General features: G+C 43.1%; 1 long non-coding RNA gene across 1 annotated transcript; it reads right to left on the reverse strand.

Annotated features, from left to right (window-relative positions):
* Positions 1 to 986: 986 nt before the first annotated feature.
* On the reverse strand, positions 987 to 15,307 carry LOC115461723. The gene is made up of 4 exons (XR_003940746.1): positions 15,268 to 15,307; positions 11,414 to 11,526; positions 11,162 to 11,275; positions 987 to 1,078 (listed from the first exon to the last, which is right to left on the reverse strand). It is a non-coding gene; the product is annotated as an uncharacterized LOC115461723 (long non-coding RNA).
* Positions 15,308 to 16,062: the final 755 nt, after the last annotated feature.

The following is a 16,062-nucleotide window of genomic DNA, read 5'->3' on the forward strand; positions in this document are numbered from 1 at the left end:
ATGGAGCTTACTTTGTTGGAGTGCCAGCAATAAATCTCCCTCTGTAATGCGAACATTAAGAAATTCTCTTTGCGAGGGTGTAATCTTGGGTAAGGATAGGTTATCTAAGTACAAATTACTGTCCAGCATAATATCTGTAGGTTCTTGATACAATTGTTCGTAGTATTTCCCAAAACAAGCCGCTATCTCAGTATCCGAGCGTACCCATCCTCCTCTTGAGACTCGCAACTGCAAAATCCTCGGTTGCCCCTTTCTTTTTTTAATCAGTCGTGCCAACAAGCCCCCCGCCTTATTCCCGTGTTAGAACAGCTTATATCGATAATACAATTGGGATTTTCTCGCTCGTTGATGGAGCAGCTCATTCATTTCTTTCTGAGAAGCCGGAAGGGCTTCCCTAGCCTCCACTGACCGCTTGAGCCCATATTGGAGACGTTGCTTTCGGACCATCTTCTCCATATTGGTGGGCATGAGCTCTATTATGAAACGCAAAATCCTCCCATCTTTCCTGGAGAAAAATGCCAAAACCTGCATCCCAGTAGTGCTATATGTTAACAAGGAAATTGAGTGAAAGAGTAAAAATTCAGCAGGAACAGATTGCAAAGTGGATATAGAGAGGTCAGAAAGAGTGAGAGATATAGGGAAGATTATAAAAATTAACAAAGGATGAGAGACAATAGATACTAAAGATGAAGAGAAGAGACAGAGCGACATGGGATAAGGGTGAGGGAGAATAAGAGAAAGAAGAAATGAAAAAAAAAAAACACCACCAATGAAAGAAGAAAGTAAAAATATGAAAAATAGAACAAACACATTATCTACACAAGAGTTAGAAGTCAGAGGCTGTGATTATAACACCTCGTTCTCACCATCCCTGGTCCACAGGAGGGAATCTTTCTTATAGGAAAAGTTTGTATCACCTCATTACTAGCTTTAATCGTAGCTTCATCACATGCTTCAGGCAGTTCCTCACAACTGTCTGCTGTGGTCAGATTTCCTGTTTCCTCAGATCCCCGAGGCTCAGTTCGGAATCCTTTTTGCTCAAATTGGATTAAAATGTCAGGCCTGACATTGTAGAAGCCTATTATAAGAAAAAGACAGCAAAATATGTTTGTTTGTTTGTTTGTTCGTTTGTTTTTTAAGTTACCACAGAATTATTCACAGGCACCTCCACTGGTACAGAATTACTGATCATCATCAAAAATGTATTCTAGAAATACCTTGATATTTTCATGCTGTGGTGAACAACTCCTTTCTCAACAGCACTAATACTGCATAAATATAATGGAAATGTCTGTCATCACGAGTTTTGTTGCTGATTCGATTATTAGGCATGTAGATAGCTGGGTGGCTGGTGGACGTGAGGATCGCCTGCTCACTTGCCTGCCTGGTGCAAAAGTGACGGATCTCACGCATCACCTAGATAGGATTAGAAAGTGTTGTGGAGGAGCCGGCTGTCTTAGTACACGTGGGTACCAATGACATAGGAAAATGTGGGAGAGAGGTTCTGGAAGCCAAATTTAGGCTCTTAGGTAGAAAGCTCAAATCCAGAATCTCTAGGGTAGCATTTCTGAAGTGCTACTCGTTCCACGTGCAGGGCCCAAGAGACAGAGCTCCGGAGTCTCAATGTGTGTATCAGACGATGGTGTAGGGAGGAGGTTTTATATTTGTTAGGAACTGGGCAACATTCTGGGGAAGGGGGAGCCTATTCCAAAAGGATGGGCTCCACCTTAACCAGGGTGGGACCAGGCTGCTGGCATCGGCGTTTAAAAAGGAGATAGAGCAGCTTTTAAACTAGAAACTGGGGGAAGGCCAACAGTCACTCAAAAGTGCATGGTTCGGGATAAGGCATCTTTCAAAGGCATCACCAAAACAGGGATATCCCGATAGTGAGGTTGCAAAAAAGACCATAGTAGATCAGGTGTCCTTAAATAAAAATCAGACAAAAGATTGCAAATTAATAGTCAAGTACTGAGCATGATGTAAATAGGAACAACAAACATAATTTGAAATGTCTATATGCGAATGCCAGAAGCCTAAGAAATAAGATGGGAGAGTTAGAATATATTGCACTAAATGAAAAATTAGATATAATAGGAATCTCTGAGGCCTGGTGGAAGGAGGATAAACAGTGGGGACACTGTCATACAAATTATATCGTAGCGATTGGTTGGATTGAATTGGTGGAGGGGTAGCACTGTATGTTAAGGAGGGCCTTGAATCAAATAGATTGAAAATTCTGCAGGAAACAAAATACATCTTGGAATCCCTATGGATTGAAATTCCATGAGTAAAGGAGAAAAGGATAGCGATAGGAGTGTACTACCGTCCGCCTGGCCAGGATGGATGTAGAAATGTTATCGGAAATTAGGGAAGCTAACAAGCTGGGCAACACAATAATAATGGGTGATTTCAATTACCCCAATATTCAATTACCCCAATATTGGCTGGACAAATGTAACATCAGGGCATGCAAGGGAGGTAAAATTCCTTTACGAAATCAAGGACTGCTTTATGGAGCAGCTGGTACAGGAGCCGACAAGAGGAGGAAAAATTCTAGACCTAGTCCTTAGTGGAGCGCATGATCTGGAGTGGGAGGTAATGGTGATGGGACCACTTGATAACAGTGATCATAATATGATCAGATTTGATATTAGCTTTGGAGTAAGTATAACCAGGAAATCCAAAACATTAGTGTTTAACTTTCAAAAAGGATAAAATGAAAGAAAGAGAAAAAAAAAAAACTTAGAGGAGCGGATGCGAGGGTCAAAACTTTACATCAGACGTGGATGCTGTTCAAAAATAAATACCATCCTGGAAGCCCAGGTCAAATATATTCCACGTTTTAAAAATGGAGGACAGAAGACCAAAACGACAGCTGGCATGGTTAAAAACTGAGGTATAGGGAAACTATTAGAGCTAAAAGCAAATCCTTCAGAAAATGGAAGAAGAAACCGACTGAAAATAATAAGAAACAGCATAAGGAATGTCAAGTCAAATACAAAGCGCTGATAAGGAAGGCAAGGAGGGACTTTGAAAAAAAGATTGCGTTGGGAGGCAAAAACACATACTAAAATTTTTTTAATGTATATTAGAAACAAGAAGCCGACAAAACAATCAGTTGGACCTCTAGATGACCGAGGGATAAAAGGGGCAATCAGGGAAGACAAAGCCATAGTGGAGAGATTAAATGAATTCTTTGCTTCGGTCTACACCGAGGAAGATTTGGGAGAGTTACCCGTGCCAGAAATGGTATTCAAAGCTGATGAGTCGGAGAAACTGAATGAAATCTCTATCAACCTGGAGGATGTAATGGGCCAATTTGACAAACTGAAGAGTAGCAAATCTCCTGGACCGGATGGTATTCATTCCAGAGTACTGACAGAATTGAAAATGACCTGGCGGAACTTATTGTTAGTAATATGTAATTTATCTTTAAAATTGAGTGTGGTACCAGAAGATTGGAGGGTAGCCCATGTAACACCGATATTAAAAAAGGTTCCAGAGATCTGGGAAATTATTAGACGGTGAGCCTAACGTCGGTGCCGGGCCAAAATGGTAGAGGACTATTATAAAGGACAAAATTACAGAGCATATTCAAAAGCATGGATTAATAAGACAAAGCCAACATGGATTTAGTGAAGGGAAATCTTGCCTCACCAATCTATTACATTTTTTTGAAAGGGTGGAACAAACATGTGGATAAAGACAAGCCGGTTGATATTGTTGTATCTGGATTTTCCAAAAGGCATTTGACAAAATACCTCCTGAAAGACTCCAGAGGAAAATGGAGAGTCATGGGATAGGAGGAAGTGTCCTTTGTGGATTAAAACCGGGTTAAAGGGAGTCACGTGACGCCATGCACAAGAGCGGACGCTAAAAGCTTCGCTCCGTGCCTACTCCCCCGCATTCATCTGGGCTAAAGCCCATAAAAACAAGAAAAAAGCCATTCCCTTTTTATACAAGACGCCCTATCGCATCGCTGGGAAACAGCGATGAACGGTTAGATTTGACGATGGTGGCGAAAACTTTGAGAAAAGGCAGAGGCAGAATCGGGGAGGACAAAATGGCGGCCCCTGTGAGTCCCTCGGGTTCGTCGGTTAGCTCCGCATGGACAGATGAAATAGTCGGAGAGGTAACAGCAGCTCTGGAAGGAGTATTGGACAGAAAACTACAGGGGCTGGAACAAAAACTGGAGGGGATAAAAGACAACATGTCCCAACTCACCCAAGACATGGCAGGATTCCAACAACGAACGGGAGTGCTGGAAGACCAGGTATCAGCTATTGAACAAAACTATGCTAAGTTGTTAAAGTTGGTCGAGACACAGGCCGAAAAACTGGAGGACTTAGAGAACCGGTCCCGTTGCAATAATTTGCATTTTGTGGGGATATCAGAGGAATTGAGTGTCAGAGACCTACGTTCCTTTTTGGAGGACTGGCTTGTGAAAGAACTGAAACTGCCCGCTGCCTTGGGGCCACTGATAATAGAGCGCGCGCATTGGGTGGGACTCAAGTGCCAGAACGAAAGCAGACCCGAGTTGTATTTGCCGTGTGCTCAACTTTGCCCAGAAAGCGGAGATTATGTAGGCGGTTCGGAGCGGAGCTGGACTGCACTATAAAAATCAAAGATTCTTTGTTTCCAGGATTACTCAGTTGCGGTGGCGGCGCAACGAAAGGCCTTCTCGCCGACATGTTCAACACTGGTAAAACACAAAATTAAATTTGCGCTGATGTATCCAGCCAAACTGAAAATATTTCACCAGACAGGCACAAAGATTTGTGAAATGGTACCAGAGGCCCAGCAGTATGTTCGCCAAATATTAAATACAGGTGATGAATGACCCCAGCAAGAGAGCGGACCGGAATGGTTATGTACTGCAAATAAGGAAACGGATTATATTATAGGTTCTAAGGCCAAATGAGCTGGACTAGTGGAGAGGGTGCTGATTCGGCACGCTGGCACCTGAACTAGATCTAACTTGGTTTCATGACTGGTTTTGGTAACGTTGAACCTGAACACAAGATAGAGAATTTAAGAAGCGCGAAACGGTTTGGCGCAATATCGGGTGAGAAAAATTTTGGAACACGGCTAAGGACTACATATAACTATCATTAATACACAAGTTGAGCTAGTGATTTACCCCCTAAAAAGCTTAAATGAGCTATGGTCAGCCGTGGAACTTGCCAACATAGAACGCTGCTGAGAAAGGTTGGAAAGGACGAAATGAGCAGGCCAAGACTCATCATTCACTGGCGTGACTGAGTGCAGCGGTTGAACTTGAGCAAAAATGTAAGTTGGTGTTAAGTGCCATCGCTGCATGATGGTGAGAGAAGGACTTGGCCAACTACAGATTTCAGCTGCTGATATGTGACTGAGCTCCACTAAGTTGCAAAGGTTTATAATTCTCTCAGTATTGCGCTAAAATAGGGAAAGCGCAAGCATATAATGAGAAGAGCAGACTGTTAAGTACTGTTTATTAAAGTTAAAGCATGTTATATGGTATAAAGTTATGTTGTTGGTTTAACGTAAGGAACAATGTAAGTAATATAAAGGGTTAAGGGTCAGGGGTGGGGAGGGTATATGTGATATAGGAACCTGGAGGAGGAAGGAACACAGTTTGAATTGGAATTTTTGAGAAAATCTCGTTACCCCTGTTTATAGTGGAATGCTGGGAGGGGCGTAGATGTGGCTAGTTCCCTAAGAATAGGGACGAAGAGAAAGGGGGAGGGTAGGGGTTTTGGGGGTAGGGCCGAGGGGATGGGGAATGGGAGATTAAATGGGAATCCTAGGAGGGTTTTGGGAGGGGAGGGTTTCACTCAGGCCACAACCAAGGTAAACGCTCAGCACCATGAAGGAAATGGGGGGCGCCATGAGCTGGGGTGGCGCCCCCTTGGAGGTAAAGAACTACAACAGTGTAATAAGAGCCACAAACACACAGGGTGATGACTAAAATCATAACATGGAATGTGGGTGGAATAGGTTCACCAGTTAAGAGATCCAAGATATTGCGCTATTTGCAGAAGATAAGTGCGGATGTAGCTCTCCTACAGGAGACACATTTGTCGGCCATCGAACATATGAAATTGCAGAAATGGGGGTGGGGAGTGCATTAGTTCACCAGCAAAAGGGAGGAAAGGGGGAGTAGCCATGTTGATTAGGAAAGGAGTAGCCGGACAAATAAGCAACATTACTAAGGACCCTGAGGGCAGACACATCTTCTGTAAAGTATCTTAGGTAGGAGACAAATTTTATTGGGCAGCATTTATGCACCTAATCAACTAGACAATAGATTTTACAAGAACATTATTGATCTGTTGTCAAAAGAAGATGATATCCCAATGATCCTGGGAGGTGATTTTAATATGGTGTGGGACCCGCAAATGGATAAATCGCTTGCTACCCCCACGCCTCCCCGGTGGAAGTCGAGGGGACTCCCGAACTTGGGTACGTTGTTAGATCTTTTGGACATATGGAGGGTTTTTCACCCACAAGAGAGGGACTACACACATTTGTCTAGGGCCCACAACACGCAATCACGGATTGACTATCTCCTGGTGTCTCTATCCCTAATAACAGATATACAGGACACTCAGATTGGCCCAAATGCGATATCAGACCATGCAGAGGTATGGGCAACCTCTGAACTTTGGGGGACATGTTACGAAAATAGACAATGGATATTTCCTAGCTACTTAGCTCAGCACGCACGGTTTCATGAGCACTTATTGAAGTCTTGGAGAGAATATAAAAGCCATAACGAACATTCTGTATCAGACATAGGGACGTACTGGGAGGCGGCGAAGGCTGTGATAAGGGGAGAGATTATCAGTTTTGTAAGCCAGTTTAAAAGGACGAGGGACAGAGAAATATTGAGATTAGAAAAACAAATTCTGACATTGAGGAAGAAATTTGGGGAACTGCCTTCCCCACAATTGAAAACGGACCTCATAGCAGCCCAGGTGAGTTTGAACTCCCTTATACATGAGAGGGAGAAGAAATCCCAGGACTACTATCGGTATCAATTATACAAGTAGGTAGCAAGGTAGGGCGGGATGTTAGCTAGATTGATAGCCCGGAAACAAGCCTCAAGAACAGTTACAGCGTTAAAAGATAAAGCTGGGAAGCTGTGTCACACAGATAAGGAGATTAGAGAGATTTTCCATGAATTCTACCAGAAGTTATATAAGGCAGAAGACGACTCCGGTCTTGCAACCAAGGCCTACCTAGAGGGAGTGGATCACCCAGTACTTAAGAGACAAAGATCATAAAGATTTAAACGCCCCCATTACAGTAGAAGAAGTACATTGGGCAATTACCCGCAGCCAAATGGGGAAGGCTCCGGGACCAGATGGTATGAGAGCGGAGTGTTATAAATTGCTGGGTGAAGAGATAGAACCAACACTAGCGGAAGTCTTTAATAGCTGGGTCGACAAAAGCTCATTACCTAAGCAGCTAAACATAGCCCAAATTATTTTAATACGAAAGCCTAAAAGGGATGTGGTTTTGGCAGAATCGTATCGGCCAATCTCCCTGTTGAATTGCGAATGAAAATTATTTGCAAAGATTCTGGCCAACCGCCTGGTAGAGTGCTACCAAAGCTCATCCATGACGGACAGTGGGATTTGTTAAAGGGCGATCAACTCCAAGAACTTAAGAAAGATACTAGCAGCATTGGAGTTTATGGGTACGAGAGCAGAACCCACATTAATGATTAGTTTTGACGCGAGAAAGCTTTTGATCGCATAAATGGGAATATTTGTTTGAAACCCTTAAAGCATATGGGATCACAGGTGGTTTGAAAGAGCGGTCAAAACATTATACCTAGACCCAATGGCACGAATGATGGTAATGAGGGTACCGTCTGCAGATTTTGCGATAGGGAGAGGCACCCTGCAAGGATGTCCACTATCGTATTATTGTTTGCCATATACTTGAACCCCCTGATCAGGGACATATATTCCATGCCGACAGTGAGAGGAGTAAGATCATAAACAGGAGTTTAATTGGGGGCGTTTGCAGATGATCTGCTGGTAATGCTTACGAACCCAGCGGAATCACTGAACGCTCTATTAGAAATATTTCAGGAATTTGGTGATTACGCGGGGTTCAAGTTAAATCTAGAGAAATCAGAGGCGCTGGGAAGGAACATCAACAAAAACGAGCTAGGGCAGGGACGTTTTCCCCTCAGATGGGCGGAGGGTAAATTCAGATATCTAGGAATTATGTTGACACCCAAAACTGAGGACCTTTATGAAACTAATATTCAAATATTACTGAACACGACTAAACAACAATTAGAGAGATGGAAATTACTACAACTGCCTTTAAGAGGAAGAATATGCTTAATTCGAATGATCATTCTCCCCAGGTGGCTTTATGTCCTGCAAACAATTCCCATTTGTTTATTACACAAAGACCTTTGTGTGTTTAATAGAATGGTAGTGAAATTTTGTTGGGCAAACAAGAAAGCAAAGATGAAATCCCAATGGTTGATGAGGGGTTGGCAACAAGGGGGGCTGGGACTGCCAGATCTGGAGCAATACAATATGGCGTGCTTGTTAAGATATGTCAAAGACTGGATTTTTGGTACCACCTATTACACACCTCTTGAACTGGAAGAGGCCCTGTTCGCCCCATTGCGGCCACAGGCCTTAGTACAAACAGAGAAAACGCAAATACCTGTATTTTTATTTTATTTATTTTTATTACATTTGTACCCCGCGCTTTCCCACTCATGGCAGGCTCTATGCGGCAGGCAATGGAGGGTTAAGTGACTTGCCCAGAGTCACAAGGAGCTGCCTGTGCCGGGAATCGAACTCAGTTCCTCAGGACCAAAGTCCACCACCTTAACCACTAGGATACCGACACAGTCTGCTGCTGGGCCCTCTGAGGAAGGCATGGAAATTTATGGAAAAAAGATTAGGTATAGGGGATGGAGCAACAGAACTACTACCGATAAGGGGGAATCCACTATTTGAGGCAGGCAGGGATAATGCAGTTTTTCTCCGCTGGGAAGAGAGGGGACTGATAACTTTAGAGGACATCATTGGGGAAACAGGGGAGACTCGGATGCTAGAGCAGCTGGTGAAGGCAGACGAACTGCAATGGGAGATACGTACGCCTATTGCCAATTAAAACACTTTGTTAAATCGATGAGCAAAGAAAGACTTTCACAGAAATTAGGAGCTAAGATCAAACAGTTTTTTGAAAAAATCTCAGAGACAAATCCCTCCATTTCAGGAATTTATAGGGCCCTGTGGGAAGGAAGGCCACCAAAGGATCTGACTCACCTAAAAGAATGTTGGAAAAAAGATCTTGGAGTCAATCTAGTAACATGGGACATTACTAAGGAATTGCAGAGGATTCCCAGATTGTTAATGGAGCACAATACAGGGAATGCGCATTCCGATTCATCCATAGAGCTTACATGACTCAAGTACAGTTGGCGAGGATCGGGGGGACACAGTCAGCGCTCTGTAGGAGGTGTGGGGGAGCAGAACATACATTTTATCATGGATTTTGGAGTTGCAGGAAACTTAAAGCATTCTGGGGGAAAATAGCCCAGTACTTGACTACAATTATGGGACAACGGGTAGCATGCACACCACAGCAGTTGCTGTTGAACCTCCCAGGATCAGGTAGAGGAATGTTATCAAGGGGCAATATATTATTTGGTAAACTGACGCTGCTGGCGAAAAAATGTATACTGATATACTGGACGACAGAAACAGGACCCGAATTCCGGCACCGGCAGAATCTGGTTCACTAATTGGTGATGTGGGAGGCAAAAGAAGCTAGGAGTGGCCCCAAAAAACGTATTAAATTTCTGAGATTTGGGGCGGATACCTGGACTCTTTGACGCCTAGGAGTAGGAACTTAATACTTAAGGTGCTGTAGCTAAGGTAAAGGACTGGGGGTTACCGGCAAGGGTGAGACTGGGGGGAAGGGAGGAGGGGAGTGTCGGGGGGGGGGGGGATGATTCACTGGAGAAATGTATTCATTGTTGATAAGAAGTAGCCACACGGTAAAACATAGTATGCCATAAATCATAAATTCAAGCTACTTAGTGCTAAGGGAGAATAATAGGGACGTTGGGGGAAAGAACAAACCAGGAATCCCTCATTAACGTACTCAATATCTGGACTTGAAGTGAAAATTGTCAGGGCATGATTTTAGGTATGTAGAATGGATACTGTTTTTCTAAAGAGGGCTGGGGGGGTGGGTACTCATGGAGGGGGGAACAAAAGAAAATGAACACGTGCTATAAAATCTGTTTGTAATACTTTATTGTTGTTCAATAAAAAATGTTTAAAACTAAAATATATTATTGTTAACCTTTAAGTGTAAAAAAAAACTGGTTAAAGGATAGAAAACAGAGAGTAGGGTTAAATGGTCAGTATTCTCAATGGAGAAGGGTAGATAGTGGGGTTCCCCAGGGGTCTGTGCTGGGACCGCTGCTTTTTAACATATTCATAAATGATCTAGAGATGGGAGTAACAAATGAGGTAATTAAATTTGATAATGACACAAAGTTATTCAAAGTTGTTAAATCGCCAGAGGATTGGCAGATAACGTTTAATGTGAACAAGTGCAAAGTGATGCATGTGGGAAAGAGGAACCCGAGCTATAGCTACGTAATGCAAGGTTCCACGTTAGGAGTCACCGACCAAGAAAGGGATCTGGGTGTCATCATTGATATGTTGAAACCTTCTGTTCAGTGTGCTGCTGCGACTAAGAAAGCAAATAGAATGTTAGGTATTATTAGGAAAGGAATGGAAAACAAAAGTGAGGACTTTATAATACCTTTGTATCGCTCCAAAGTGCGACTCCATTCTCTTCTATTCTACAATTAACCCTTTCAACAATAAATGTTAACTCCCTAATCTCTAATTGGTCTGTCTTGAATAGACTGTAAGCTCTGATGAGCAGGGACTGTCTCTTCATGTTCAAGTGTACAGTGCTGTGTACGTCTAGTAACCCTATAGAAATGACATGTAGTAGTATGTAGTAGTACTAGTAGTAATAGCAATGCTACTCAATTACACACCCTGGCAGTATCTGCTTTACAGAGAGGATAATGGCTTCTTATCCCACCAGCTCTGAACTCCAAAATAATCCCGGCTGATTTTATTAAGATGTACAGGAGAAATTTTATACTTACTTGTTACAGGAGGGTGAGTCTGTTCAGACGTCTCTGATTCAGGAGGATCCATCAAGGGGAGATCTTCCTCTTGTTTAACACCGAGTGAGATCACAGACGTTACAACTGGAAGGTCTGTTAAGAGAAAATACATTAGAAGGAGTCATCAAAGATACGATAATACTAAATTAGCAAATGGACTTTAAATCTCTAAACGCCTGGAGACTTTGATCTGAAATTTCAGAGCCCTTCAAACCCAAAACATTTACTTACTCTTAATGAGATCATCTGGGTTTCTTTTTCCTCCCACTCAAAATGTTGAGTGAAATATTTCTCGTCTTCGTTCTTAATCTTGAATATGACATCAGGATTAACAAATGAATAACCTGTAAGTAAGCAGGAAAATAGCATTTAAATAAAAATGTATAAGCCCTAGGGAGGTTCCATCTGTTTCCTGTTGTGAACAAGCAGTGCATGAAAGTGTGTGTGTGTACATATCATCCTTGAAGTAACTATACACAAGAAGTCAAATACGTTAGCGTTTAACTTTAAAAAAGGAGACTATGATAAAATGGGAAGAACGGTGAAAAAAAAACTTAGGGGGGCAACTGAGAGGGAAAAAACAGTACAACAGGCATGGACACTGCTCAAAAATACCATCCTGGAGGCCCAGGCCAAACATATTCTGCGAATTAGAAAAGAAAGACGGAACTCCAAAAGACAGCCGGCGTGGTTGAAAAGTGAGGTGAAGGAAGTTATTAGGGCTAAAAGAAACGCCTTCACAAAATGGAAGAAGGAACCGTCTGAAAATAACAAGAAGAAGCATAAGGAGTGTCAAAGCAAATGCAAGGCGCAGATAAAGAAGGCCAAGAGGGATTACGAAAAAAAGATAGCATTAGAGGCAAAAAAAACATAGTAAAAAATTTTTTTGGTATATTAAAAGCAGGAAGCCGGCAAAAGAATCGGTTGGGCCGCTGGATGACAGAGGGGTAAAAGTGGCGATCAAGGAAGACAAAGATGTACGGAGAGATTGAATGAATTCTTTGCTTCGGTCTTCACCAAGAAAGATTTGGGTGGATACCGGTGTCGGAAATGGTATTTCAAGCGGACGAGTTGGAGAAACTTACTGACTTCACGGGAAAACCTGGAGGACGTAATGGGGCAGTTCATCAAACTGAAGAGTAGCAAATCAACTGGACCGGATGGTATTCATCCTAGAGTAGTGACAGAACTGAAAAATGAGCTTGCGGAGCTACTGTTAGTGATATGCAATTTATCCTTAAAATCGAGCGTGGTACCAGAAGATTGGAGGGTGGCCAATGTAACGCCAATTTTCAAAAAAGGTTCCAGGGGAGATCCGGGAAATTATAGACCGGTGAGTCTGACGTCGGTGCTGGGGGAAGTGGCAGAGGCTATTATTAAAAACAAAATTACAGAGCACATCCAAGGACATGGATTACTGAGACCAAGTCAGCACGGCTTTTGTGTGGGGAAATCTTGCCTGACCAATTTACTTCAATTCTTTGAAGGAGTAAACAAACATGTGGACAAAGGGGAGCCGGTTGATATTGTGTATCTGGATTTTCAAAAGGCGTTTGACAAGGTACCTCATGAAAGGCTACAGAGGAAATTGGAGGGTCATGGGATAGGAGGAAATGTCCTATTGTGGATTAAAAACTGGCTGAAGGATAGGAAACAAAGAGTGGGATTAAATGGGCAGCATTCACAATGGAGAAGGGTAGCTAGTGGGGTTCCTCAGGGGTCTGTGCTAGGATCGCTGCTTTTTAATATATTTATAAATGATTTAGAGATGAGAGTAACTAGCGAGGTAATTAAATTTGCTGATGACACAAACTTATTCAAAGTCGTTAACTCGCAACAGGATTGTGAAAATTACAGAAGGACCTTACGAGGACTGGGAGACTGGGCGGCTAAATGGCAGATGACGTTTAATGTGAGCAAGTGCAAGGTGATGCATGTAGGAAAAAAGAACCCGAATTATAGCTACGTCATGCAAGGTTCCACATTAGGAGTTACGGACGAAGAAAGGGATCTGGGTGTCGTCGTCGATAATACACTGAAACCCTCTGCTCAGTGTGCTGCTGTGGCTAGAAATAGAATGTTGGGTATTATTAGGAAAGGTATGGAAAACAGGTGTGAGGATGTTATAATGCTGTTGTATCGCTCCATGGTGCGACCGCACCTTGAGCATTGTGATCAATTCTGGTGCCGCATCTAAAGAAAGATATACAGTAGTAGAACTGGAAAAGGTGCAGCGAAGGGCGACTAAAATGATAGCGGGGATGGGACGACTTCCCTATGAAGAAAGACTAAGGAGGCTACGGCTTTTCAGTTTGGAGAAGAGACGGCTGAGGGGAGACATGATAGAGGCGTATAAAATAATGAGTGGAGTGGAACAGGTGGATGTGAAGCATTTGTTCACGCTTTCCAAAAATACTAGGACTAGGGGGCATGCGATGAAACTACAGTGTAGTAAATTTAAAACAAATCGGAGAAAAGTTTCTTCACCCAACGCGTAATTAAACTCTGGAATTCGTTGCCGGAGAACGTGGTGAAGGCGGTTAGCTTGGTAGAGTTTAAAAAGGGGTTAGACGGTTTCCTAACAGACAAGTCCATAAACCACTACTAAATGGACTTGGGAAAAATCTACAATTCCAGGAATAACATGTATAGAATGTTTGTACGTTTGGGAAGCTTGCCAGGTGCCCTTGGCCTGGATTGGCCGCTATCGTGGACAGGATGCTGGGCTCGATGGACCCTTGGTCTTTTCCCAGTGTGGCATTTGTACTCTGCACTTTCCCACTCATGGCAGGCTGAATGCGGCTTACATATTATATGGGTTTATTTATGGCAAGCATAAAAGAAGCAAATAGGGGGGAAGAAACTAACAGCGTGAACTAGGCAGGGTAAGGGACAAGGGATGCATCAATCAACATGGTAAGTTGGGGGGTAAGTCTTAGCAAAGAGGAATGTCTTTAACAACTTCTTAAAAAGGGCATGGTCCACTTGAATTTTAAGGTTACGAGGTAGCGTGTTCCAGTGTTTGGGACTCCAATAACGGAAGGACGAGGCGAAGATTTTCTTGTACTTGACACCCTTACAATTCGGAAAATGGAGGTGGAGATAGGACCGAGCAGCAGGGTTGGCATTTCTAGGCCGAAGGTCGATCAAGGGGAGCATGTAATCCGGGGCAGCCCCATAGATGATTTTATGTGTTAGGGAGCAGATCTTAAAAGCAATGCGCTCCTGTACAGGCAGCCAATGAAGTTAAAGCGCAGGGGTTCGCGTGTGCAAAACGCTTTTCTCTAAGGATGAGCCTCGCCGTAGTGTTCTGAGCTGTTTGGAACGTTTTCATAAGGAGGCCTGGCAACCCACATAAATACCACTATAGTAATCCAGATGGGATAGGACAAGCCAGTGGACAAGGGTACGAAACAAGTCTCTGGGAAGAGGTATCTGATGCGCCGAAGCCTCCACATGGCCTGGAACATTTTTTGGAGACCAAGGGTACATGATCAACCAGCTAGAGATGTGAACTACTATACAGGTACTTATTTGTACCTGGGGCAATGGAGGGTTAAGTGACTTGCCCAGAGTCACAAGGAGCTGCCTGTGCCTGAAGTGGGAATCAAACTCAGTTCTTCAGTTCACCAGGACCAGAGTCCACCACCCTGACCACTAGGCCACTACTCCTCTCTGTATATGGCGCCAAAAAAATGATGCTGATAATTTTTATAATTCTATAAACAGTTCTCAGAGTTAGGCGCTGTTGATAGAATAGTGTTTTCCACCGGGATCTGCGACCAATTTTGGGTGTAAGGATTTACACCCACTGAAACCTGGTTTATATTTTTACACAGAAGTTGTAATTCTCAGGAAGAAGGGTCAAAATTTTGTTGTACAAAAAAGGGAGACAGACTGCAGCTGGTCTTGTATGAAGCCTCCAGTTTAAGGTAAATATTTTATCTTTTGCAACAGAAGCCAGGTCTCAATTTCAGGTGCCCACGGGACCTGGTACCTGGGATTTTTCCAGCTCTGATAAAATAACAGCACCCATTCCATTAATGTGCCTGTGTGGTAGATGATTTAAAAAAAGACATATCTACCTTGTGAGATGAGGATGTCATGAACCTCCTTGATGACCTTCTTGTACAGCTTCTTCTGCCATTCTCCCAGAATGTCCCAGTCCACTTCCAAGAAATAAGCAGCGACATTCTTGAACAAGGCCTGGAACAACAGACAAGACACAGTCACAGTTTCATTATAATGTTTACCTTGTCGGGTAGACTGAATGGACCGTGCAGGTCTTTATCCGCCGTCATCTAATATGCTACTATGTTTGTGTTTTCTCCAGAACTTCGGATCCTTAAACGTGAAGGACGAAAACTGGAAAGGAGATGGCACAAATCTCACCTGGATATAGACAGGCTAAACTGCAGGAAGCACATGGCAAAGTACCGCCAAGCCTTAACAGCAACCAAAAAGGGGAAAATTAGGTTCTTACCTTGGTAATTTTCTTTCCTTTAGTCACAGCAGATGAATCAATTTCGAATGGGTTGTATCCAACTACCAGCAGAGGGAGATAGGGAACACTAAAAACCATAGTGCCTCAAGGACGGCTAGCTCCATCTGCCTCTCAGTAATTTGAAATTTCCAAAGCAGTGTTACACCGCAAAGTAGAATAACATGAACTTTCCTCACAGCGAACGGACGCCCCAGAACAGGAGCAATAACTCAAAGGAGGGTCGAACTCAACCTCCTGTAGAAGAACAGAAATCCTGAAGACTGTTTTCCAACTTCTCCCAATGAGGGAACATGTCTGCAGGATAAACTGAGCACAAAACAGAATCAATCAGGGAGGGATCATGGATTCATCTGCTGTGACTAAAGGAAAGAAAATT

The sequence above is a fragment of the Microcaecilia unicolor genome, chromosome 2 (assembly GCF_901765095.1).
Source record: "Microcaecilia unicolor chromosome 2, aMicUni1.1, whole genome shotgun sequence".
Taxonomy (NCBI): domain Eukaryota; kingdom Metazoa; phylum Chordata; class Amphibia; order Gymnophiona; family Siphonopidae; genus Microcaecilia; species Microcaecilia unicolor.